Source organism: Netta rufina (assembly GCF_964035555.1).
Source record: "Netta rufina genome assembly, chromosome: 28".
Classification (NCBI taxonomy): domain Eukaryota; kingdom Metazoa; phylum Chordata; class Aves; order Anseriformes; family Anatidae; genus Netta; species Netta rufina.
In genome coordinates, this window is record NC_140152.1 from 5,030,477 (window position 1) to 5,040,674 (window position 10,198).

The 10,198-nt window shown below is 56.8% G+C and overlaps 1 protein-coding gene across 1 annotated transcript in view; it reads right to left on the bottom strand.

The window, feature by feature from the left end:
* The window catches only part of GNG7 (G protein subunit gamma 7), a 61,119-nt gene extending 50,921 nt beyond the window's left edge, over window positions 1–10,198 (bottom strand). Inside the window, exon 1 of the mRNA XM_084302769.1 lies at window positions 10,164–10,198. The gene's annotated coding sequence lies outside the window, so the exon portion shown is untranslated. The remainder of the gene's footprint in view (window positions 1–10,163) is intronic.

Genomic DNA, 10,198 nt, shown 5'->3' on the forward strand with positions numbered 1-10,198 from the left:
GAAAGGGGCCGATGTCCACCAGCCTGGTCACTCACTGGCACAAATCCCAGTCCCTACGGCACTGGGAATCCCCGAGAGCCTGGCCTGAAGGAGGCACGGGGAAATGAGGGGCGCTGACACATGGCTTTGTCATACACCAAGCGCAGACATGGCGCACGTGTCTGATGGACACCGGTCTCCTACCTACAGCCTTCAAGCATAAAAACGGTGTGGCCAACGTGGCTCTGACACTGCTGGCAGGTGCAGCATGAGGGCAGGAGGAACTTTGAGTCCTCTCGGCCTCCCAGGGAGTCTTCAGTACGAGGACACCCATGGGACTGGCCCACGATGTGCCATCAGCTGAAACGGGAGGCGCTCAGCCCTGTCCTATCATTCCTGGGTCAGAACACAGAGAAGCAAAGGGAACAGAGCCCCCCAACCCTCCTCGAGCACCCCTGGGTGCCCCCCGAGTGCAAGGACATTGATGAGGTGAGGCAGAAAATAATCCAGCACTGGGCCACTGCGTCTCGAGGGGATGCAGAGCCTTCTTCTTCTTCCCTGCCAGAGGTGTGTGGACTCCAGGGATGAGCATGAAGGAACCACGCCAGAAGTGCCACCTGCATCGCCCTCACTAAACTCTTCCTCGTATGTTTATCATTTAACCCTCTCCCCCTCAAAAAAAACACACTTAAAATAAGCATAGCAGCACCCTCCCTGCCCGGCTGCTCTGCTTCTACCACACATTCCTGGAGCTTCACGCTGAAATCCCAAGAAAAATGACTTGGGATTATGACATGGCACCACAGAACAAAATGCTCACTGGTTTTAACGGAGCCGTTCGCTATTCGTTCTTAATCTCTTCACTCTATATTTATAGCAAAATACTCAGATAACATGCAGCTATGCTGTGCTTGAGGGCTCCACACAGAAACAGGCTTCTTTAACACATATTTAGAAAAGGGGTATCTGAATAATACCTGGCCCTTTTGCGGTTTCTTTTAGCAAAAGCTCTCAAAAATCCATAGCTTGTTTCCCTACTAACCTGGTGCCGAAAATATCAACTGCCTCATTATAATCGCGTTACTGCTCCTAAAAAAATGTAATTGGAGACTTGGGAAGGAACTGAAACGTGCTGCCCCAGAGCACTGCCCTAGCGCAAGCAGTGCTCTTTGTGCCACCGGGAACATCAGCCCTTCACCCGCAGACACGATGCAAAGCCAGAACCAACACGTACGCAGGGTCCTTACAAGGTCAACTGAATTTCAACTCTGCTTTTAGCACCTCTGTACGACAGCTCGATCGTCCTCACCCGGACCTGCTAACGAAGCTGCAATCAGCACGCAAACCTCATAAGATCAGAGCAGCAGCCACTATCGGTAGAAACCTGAAAAAGCTTCAAATGGCACCAAAAGCCCACTCCTAGCGAGAGCTGCTCCAGCACCACACAGCCAAGGAAGCAAACTGATATTTATACAAATGGATTAGAGCTGACTCGTCCATAAATCACAGATTTATGATTCATGCAAAGAAATCAGCAAATTCGCATTCACGGACAGGGACTTGCCAGCTCTCGGTGCGCAGGTGAGAGAGGTCACAAATTTATGAGCTCTCACTTACGAGTCCATCCCTCTCCAGCACATTTACACAGCTCGCGAAACCTTGAGGAGAGCACTTGTAGACAGGTCTGCCAGCGAGCGTTTGGCTCCCTGGATCCTTTACAATGCTCATTTCCTCCGGTCGAACAGAAACGCATGCGGGTGGCAGGGACAAGCATTAGATCACGCAACAGGTTCACCTGCTCCTTAACCTTCTCCTCCAGCAAGAAGCTCCGGAATAAAAGCTTAAATTAGGATGCTACACTACACTCTGCTGCGCTGGAAGGGAGGTGCAAAAATCGAGAGCAAGAGCACTGTCAGCTCGCATTACCCTCTGGTTTTCCTAGACAAAATTAAACAGTGGTAGTGAAAATGGCTTTTTACTTCAATATTCTCACTGAAGCTTGGTCTACGGGCCACAGGACAAAGTGCCTGCCACGTGAAAACGTAAAACACCAAGTTTTAGGAACTCTGCAATTTACTCAGTGCTACCAGTGCTTGGAAGAGGAAACACTCCTGTTCAGGCACAACCTTCCAGCAAGCTGATGCATCAGCAAAAAATAAAGAACTAAGGGTGGCGTGGGCAAAAGTCTCTCAAATGTTGTTACAGGACAACATGGCAGTGTCCAAGCCCACCCTCGTTCCCACCCCACAGTTACATCCTGTTTTTTATCAGCACAAGGCTGCAGGTTTTGCCCTCGTTTCTTGATTTGAAGGAATGGGAATTCACATCGCCGTACCACGCACTGCAAGCAAGCAGCCAGCAAGATTGAAACGGAGCCAGCACACAGGTTAGGCTCCCTCTCACAGTAATTAAAAAAAGCACTATATTTGATTAACTTTTACCTCGTATGCACTTAAAAAAATTCCAGCAGTGTTTGGGTAACTGCTCAGGAGGCGGCCACGTTGCTCTGCCCAGCGGTCCCAAACCCGGCCCGTGGGGCACGGGGTTAGCAGGGTACGATCAGTCCCGCAGGAATTTGAACCCGTATTTACCCCATATCACAGCGGCACGCGCACGGGGAGAGTGCAGGAGGAAGGCTTCACTTACGCAGCCAACAACAGCCTCAAGAATGACACGATTAAATCAAGGAGCAAGGGTTAAGTGCACGAGGCCAGCAGCTCGAGCAAGTCCTCAGGAGCTCAGCTGCTGTGCCGGAGACCCCTTGGCTTCTCGAGACGCCTGCACACGTGGACTTTGGCCCCAAAACGCCTCGTGGGTGCCTGGCAGGACCCACGCGGCGCTGAACCTTTGAGCCACCAGCCCCAGCAGCCCCTCAGCGCACCGGAAGCTCTCAACAAACTCCCTACACCATCAGCAGCTTTGTTAAACCCCGGCTGAGATTTCCTGCCCCTCTTCCTGACCACCCCGGGGACACTCACATCTTCCCAGCGCTGCCACAGCTTCCCTTTCCCTCCCCAAACCCGGGAGCAGCAACTCGGGAGCAGCCGGCTTGCAGATCGCAGCGGTAAGCGCGAGCAGGGCTTCGGCTGCAGCCAGATCGTGTTTCACCTCCCGAATAACAGCATATACCCGGCTATCCAAACAAGCTCCCCCAGCTGTTATTTACTGAAGAGAGTAGGAAGTGGTTACTCTCTCGAGCTGCAGCTAAACCACAGCAACTTTTAATTTTTTCTCCTTACTGCAGCAACGAAGGGAGCGCAGGAACGGAGCGCACAAAAGAGATGCGCACAATACATCTCCTCTGTTGGTTGACAACCCTCTGCTATTTCGGGAATGCTCATCCGCAGGTGGAATTGGATTTGTGCTCCCATGACTGACAACACAACTCACTCGACTCCGCTCCATCCTGGCCTATGGCAGCTGCTGCTATTTTGAGCACCGTGCCGTTCCAGCGCTGCCGCACGGCATTAATCCAAAGGCGAGAATGTTTCCCTAACACGGGGTTTTTCACGTTTTGAAAAGAAATCATGGGGTTTCAAGAACTTTCGCAAGAGAGGTGAAGAACCCTCTCCAGCAAAGCCAGGCTCTACCTGCACGTACGGGATTTTGGAAGCAAGCCCTGGTGCTGCTGAGACCATCACCACGAAAGGAGCCGCAGCCCTGCAGCCTGCTGGAACGGGCTGAGCACCCCGAGCTGCACCATCACCAAGGTCCTTCGGCAGCCAGCAGGAAAGCTTGCTCTGTCCCCTCCGTCCTGACAAGGGCCTTGCCTTCTGGCAGCAGGCTGATAACGGAGTCCTTCAGAAGGCACCGCCGCAGCCAGCCTGTGCTGGACCTGTCCCCAGAAGCACCCGTGAATGAAGGAGACAGAAAAACATGATGCAACACTGAGCGGATAACACACACTAAAAAAAAAAATATCACATCTAGCACGTGTTTTTTCCACGCACGGGCACCACAACCGTTTTTCACAAACATGCACCAAAAGAGCAGCCTCTCCTTGAAGGCTCCAGAAATGTGCGAGCTAATTGCTCCTTCGGAGCCTCTACAAAGTGTCAACCCGGATCCCTAGAAAGGAAAGCTGAGGGTGGGATAATAAGGCGAAGAATGTTAACCACCTAATTAGTAAGCAGAGGAAGAAGAGCTCTGCCACCCGTCAGAAGCGCTGACTTTTCCGAGCCTGCTGCTGACCCGTGTGAGCACCCCAGTTAAACCAGCAGCCCCGATCTCAGCCGTTCACCCCCAGGTCCGTACCGCGGGCTGCTGCGAGCCCAAGAACCTGCCCAGCTCCGCACCCAAAATCAGCCCAGCTCCCCCCCATGGGCGAGCAGCACCAGCACTGCAATTAAACCACGAAAGCTGCCCAGGGTGAGCCATTGTTTCAGCCTCCAGAAGCTCGTGTCTTGAACGCTGCCTGCGAGGAACAATGCCCGGACAAATTACATTCTGGTCAAGTAGCCACCAGCTGCAGCTCGTGCGCGCACCATTTTTTTTTTAACTAATATTCTGGAGCAAGCCCTTCCTTGTCCTCCAGAAGCTGAATTGCTCGTGCCCCACGGGGCTGTTAGAAAATAATTACTTCTCTAAACCCACGGGCTACTCTCCCAAAGTAGGTGTGCCCCATGACTAACGGCTGGCAACCAACCAGTTCCATCGGCATTGGTATGCTGCGAGCACGGAGCCACCGCTGTCACTCGCCACAGCTCCTGCTCTATCTGGACTAACGAATGTGAAATCCTTTCCTCACCCCAGCGTCCTCGCATCATGCTGCACGCAGCTCTGTGGACGCCTTGCCGAAGCCTGTCTGCAGTTTATCACGAGCCCTAATAGATCCGTCTTTACAGCAAATTCTCCAACCTCGACTAGTTTCTACGAGGGATGTAAGGACGCGGATTTGAGCGCTGACAAACGAATTTGGCATCGCACCCCGGCAGCATAAATCGGCAGAAAGCTGCTCTGGTTGCTCTCCCCGGGAGGAAATTCGCAGCAGGCTCCTAAGCACGGCCCTGCCCCAAGCTCGGCACCGCCGGTCGGAGCCCACAGAGCGCGGGGCTACAAATGGGTGAGAAAGACACGATGAGATGGTTGTTTCCCCCCTGAGTACCTCTACATTCCTCTTAGAGAGGTCTTATAGTGCCAATCCTAACCAGCCTTCATTCCATCTGTACCAAAATCAACTTTTCTTTGCCTTAAATCATGGCACAGACCAGCAACGAATCCCCCCCTACCTGCAGCCCCCCTCACCTCGCCACGGCAGCAGCAAGAGCACGCGGTGAGCTGGGCAGCGTCCCCTCAGCTCACACACTGCTACCTCTTCACCAGCAAAACCCAACCAAACCAGCTGGGAAGCCCTCAGCCACATCAAAGCGGGGTTTAAAGCCCAGCAGCACAGATTCCCAGTCTTGTGGTTTCCCCTCCAAACCCCAGTCCCGGCCGTACAGGACTCTCGGCTGCTGGACACTGGCTGTTTTCTTCCAATCCTTCCCTGCTTTTCAAACCAGCACCTCCAAAAAGAGAGAACAATCCACTTCTTTTTCTATTTCTAAGCCACAGATCTAGTCCTTAAGCAGAAAATATGCCCAGTTCCACTTCCACCTGCCAGCTTCAGCAGGTGCCTCACAAAAAGCTCATTTCCTATCCCACCTGATGACCGGCACCACTTTTGTTTTGAGGCTCGGGATCCCGCTTCTACGATCACAGTTATGGACATAATTCCACAACTAAGGGCAAAACGGTCACATTTCTTGGCCTTAACTAAGGAATTTTCTTTAAAAAAAAAGGGAAAAGAGGCTCTCCGACAAGCCTGTGCTCCTCTTCTCGTAGAGAAGTCGCGTAGTAAGACTGAATTCACAGCGCTGGTGTTTGGGAATGGTACCAGAGTTCATCGCGAGTAAACCGAGCAGAGAAGCTGCGCGACGTCATGATTTGAGCATAAACACTGATCCTCTGCCAGCAAACAAAGAAGTTACCCTGAGACGGGAGGAAATGAGAATAACCATGACTACAGCAGGAATAATCTCCTACAAGCAGTTTCTGTAGCACGTCTACCGGGCAGCCCTGCCGGAGTTTCAGAGCTGCAGCAGCAAAAGCTGAGGACGAGCAGAAAAGGGTTAAAACACCAGAAAAAAACAGCACAAGGACTCGCCGCGAGAGCGGACGAGGCAGAAATGGACAAAAAGCCTTCGGGGCTCGCAAAAGCAAACACCCAACGATTCTATACGTTTAAAAATAGATTTTGTTCTTCCGAAGGGGGGCAAGGCGAAGAAGGGAGCCTCTGGAACATCCACGCGTCCTCCCCCCTCCGCCTCCATCCTCCCAGCAGCACAGAGCCCACCGCCAGCGCTGGCCCCAGGCCAGGGCCAGTTCTGATCCTGGCTGGCCCGCCTTGGGATGTTTTTAAAAATCGCTCTCGGGCAGTCCTTTCCCCAGCCTTCCTCCCTTTTTCTGCAGGGTGAGGGCGAAACAAAGCAGGAGTTACCGCGGTTCCTCGGCTTTCGCAGCTTCTCAGGAGTCCAGCAGCGAGGGCAATCTCTAGCTGCAGGTTCAGAGGTGCTTTCTGGTTACGCAGGCTAGGGCACGGAACAACTTTTTTTTCTAGTCTGTTAGCAGGAACGAGGAAAAACACGCAATAAATTACGAAAAAGCATAATCCTTAACTAAATTTCCTGTTTTGTGTCTCAGCAGAGCAGCGTGCCTGAATTTCCTCCTTTTTTCTTTTTTTTTTTTTTTTTTTGGGGAGGTCGCAGCCAATCCCTACCCACCCACTTCAGAAAACGTAATCCAGAACTACCGAAGATTTCCGACACGTCTGAGTTTGAAGAATCACCCGAACTCACGGCTCCTTCCCTGCCAAAATCCAGCTCCAAAACCCCAAAAACGGGGATTAAACCGAAAATCTGCTCCCACCACGTGCGCTGACCACCGCCAGCATGGAGAACTGACTGGTGGCTCGCCTCCTTCAGCCCTTCCACACAAATCTGTTGCGGTGCCCAGCCTCAGCTCCAATTAGCCCGGGGTTTTTTGGTGGCCAGCCTCAGCTCCAACGAGCCCGGGGCTTTTCGGGTGTTTTGCAGAGCAGCGAGGCTTGCCGGGAGGCTGCACCCCGAGCCAGCAGGCGCAGCTTTCACTTTCACAAGGAGCGTTCGAAACGAAAACACGGCTGCGTTGCACAATGCCCCGCTTGTTCGGGCCTTTCAATAAAGGGCCTTTTAGCGGGACGAGCAGATGATGATGATGATAGGGGACGCAGAGACGGCAGCAGCAAGATCTGCACCGAGGGACGGGGCAGAGCCACCCGAAGCGAGCTGCTTACACCAGGCCACCAGAGCCTGGCACCCAAAAGCAAGCTCCAGCCCCTCTGCGAGCTCCAGCCTTTTATTTCTAAACGCAAACTGAGCAGGTAAACATGAAACACTGATTTATTTTTTTTTTAAGAAGTCTCTGCAGCTTTGCTGGTTTGTCCTTACTGTAACCATGGTCAAGCCATGCCGCGGCAGGGAATTGCATTTACATTGTCCTTTAGTTTTGTTCCCTTCCCATTTTGGTTTCTCCTGGTGTTCTGCAAACTAGGAAACCCGTAACGAGGAACGGGAACACGTCCCACCAGCCCCCCTGCCCCGCGGGCAGCTCAGCACCACGCGTGCTGCCCCTCGCTCCGTCCTCCTGTGCTCCCCACGGCACCATCCTGCTCTGACCGAGCAGATTGAATAACGAGAGAGGTACCTGAGCAGGATTAGAGGTGCTACCAGAGCTCGCTGACCTCCGCATCGCTCCGAGTCCTCGTCAAGGTGGGGAAGGCAGCGCTGGGGGCGTGGGGCAGGACAGGACCGCGATGGGCAGCGCTGCCCAACAGCTCTACCCCGGGAGCTCAGCGCCCGACTCCAAACCACACCAGCGACCCCACACCGGTATTTTATCTCCCCCTTTTCCCTCCCCACGCCAGAAACCCCCAAAACGACTGCAGACACCTCCCCGCTCCTTACACAGCCACCGATTTGGGGTGCCGAGCACCGACGCAGCGAGGCTGCCGTCCCTTTGGCAGCCTCCTGCCGAGCAGCACCAAAACTCTCATGATTTCTGAGCCGTGAGCGCAGCAACGACCGACCCAAACCCTCCTTTGGACCCGAGCTCCATCACCGAAGGGACAAGAAGGCGCTTGGAAACGACGGCTCGAGCTCTGCCCTTCACCAAGGAGCCAAAGAAAACTTCCCCCTTGGCACCGGCGAGCGACCGAGCAGCGATTTCCAGCACCCGGGGGTTAGGGGCAGCCAGCGGGGCAGGGGCAGTGGGTGCAGGAGGAGGAGGAGGAGGAGGAGGGCGCCCACCTCCCCTCCCCTCCCCTCCCCTCCGTTATCTCCGGCGGGCAGATAAGGAAACGAGGCAGGAAGGCACAAGTCGGGCCGGCCGCAGGGGAAGCGTGAGAGCGGGGAACAAACCTCCGAGCCCTGAGTCACCGGCACCAGCCCCGGCCCCGCGGCGCTGCCGGCCCCGTGCCCGCCGGGATAACGCCTCCCCGGGGCAGGGCCCGCTGTCCGGGCGCGCCGATTGCCTTCAGCAGTGTGGGGTCAGGGCTAAAACGGGAGGAAAATTGGTGGCCCCGTGTCAGGGCACCTCCTGTGCCAGCCACCAAACCCCCCAGCAGCCCCCCCGGCAGCACCAAGGGCGGCAGAAGGACCCCCCCCAGACGACGGGCCCTATTTCAACACCTCGATCCCGATTTTTGGGGGCGTTTTCCCCCAGAATGGCTGGAACCAGCAGATGACAAACCCAGCCCCTGAGGTCCTGGGGGCTTGTTTTAGGGCCAGGCACCGACCCGCAGCCCAGGCTCGGACATCCCCGCGGGACGAAGGCCTTGCCCCGGCCCTACACACCCCATAGGGGAGCAGCTCGTTAGGGAAACCCAGTAATTACCTAAAAGGCCTCCGATTTACCCCCGGGTTGGGCTGCAGATCGGGTTACCCGCTGCTGCGGCGCACCGCAGGTCGGCTCGCCCACCGGGAGCAGCTCGGCAAGGAGCACGGCCACAAACAGCCCCGAAAGTGGCCGGTTTTCCCCAAAAAAAACACACAAAATGTGACCCAGCACCCTAAACCCCACAACTTTCCCCCCTCCCTTACAAGCAGAGGGCGAGGAGCCCCAGCGCCCTGCGATCCCTTTGTGCTCGGGGGGGCCGGGGACACATTTGGGGGCACCTCAGTGGGGGCACCCCGTGGCCCCGCTGATGGGGGGGGCGCTGTAGGGGACACGGGGACCGGCCTCGGGTGCCCAACGGGTCCAGACCCTGCTCCTGGGGGGGGGCACCTGCAGCTCGTTTGTCCTGATTAATAATTATGGGGGGGGGGGCAGAGGGGTTCCTGCCTTTGTGCGCAGTCACCCCCCCTCTTTGGGGGTCTCACAGCACAACGCCCCCCAGGCACTGCCCCCACCTGCCCCCCCCCCGCCATCAGACCCCCCCCTGCCAATGGGACCCCCCCAGCTTTCCTCCCCGACCCCCCACAGCCCCCAACTCACCTATCTGTGACCCCACCCGGGGGCATCGCCCCCCCCCCCAACCTCCCCCCCAGCCCCCGAGGGGGGGGCTCTGGGGCCGTGCCCCACCTGCCCCCCCCCCCCCCCAAACAGCGGGTCCCAAACCCCCCCCGTGGGTTCCAACCACCCCCCGCACCCCCCTTCCAGCCCCCCCCCTCGCCCCTTCCCAAACACCCTGAGACCCCAGCACGGCCCCCCCTGCCCCAAAAGCCCCCCCACACCCCCCCCACACCCCCTTACTGACCCCCCCATCACCCCCCCACCCCAGCCCCCCTCCCCCACCCCCTCCCCCCTCCCTCAACCTCCAGCACCCCCAGCCCCCCCCACACCCCCCCAGACCTCCCCTAACCCCCAACCCCACCCCCCCCAGGCCCCCCACCCCCCCGAAGCCCCCCCCAAGCCCCCCACCCCCCCCTTTAACCCCCCAACCCCCCCCCCTTTTTACCCCCCCACCTCCCCAACCCCCCCCTTTACCCCCTCCCTCCCTCCCCAACCCCCCCCCACGACCCCTCCCCATCCCCCCCCCCGCCCCCCCCCACTCCCCCCCCCCTTTTTCCACCGTGCCCTCACCCCGGGGGCTCCACCAGGCCGCGGCCTGCACCGGACCCCCCCCAAACCCCCCCCCATGCCCGCTTTGCCCCCCCCAAACTCCTCACCGGTCCCGGGGGGGGGGCTCCGAACCGTGGGGGGG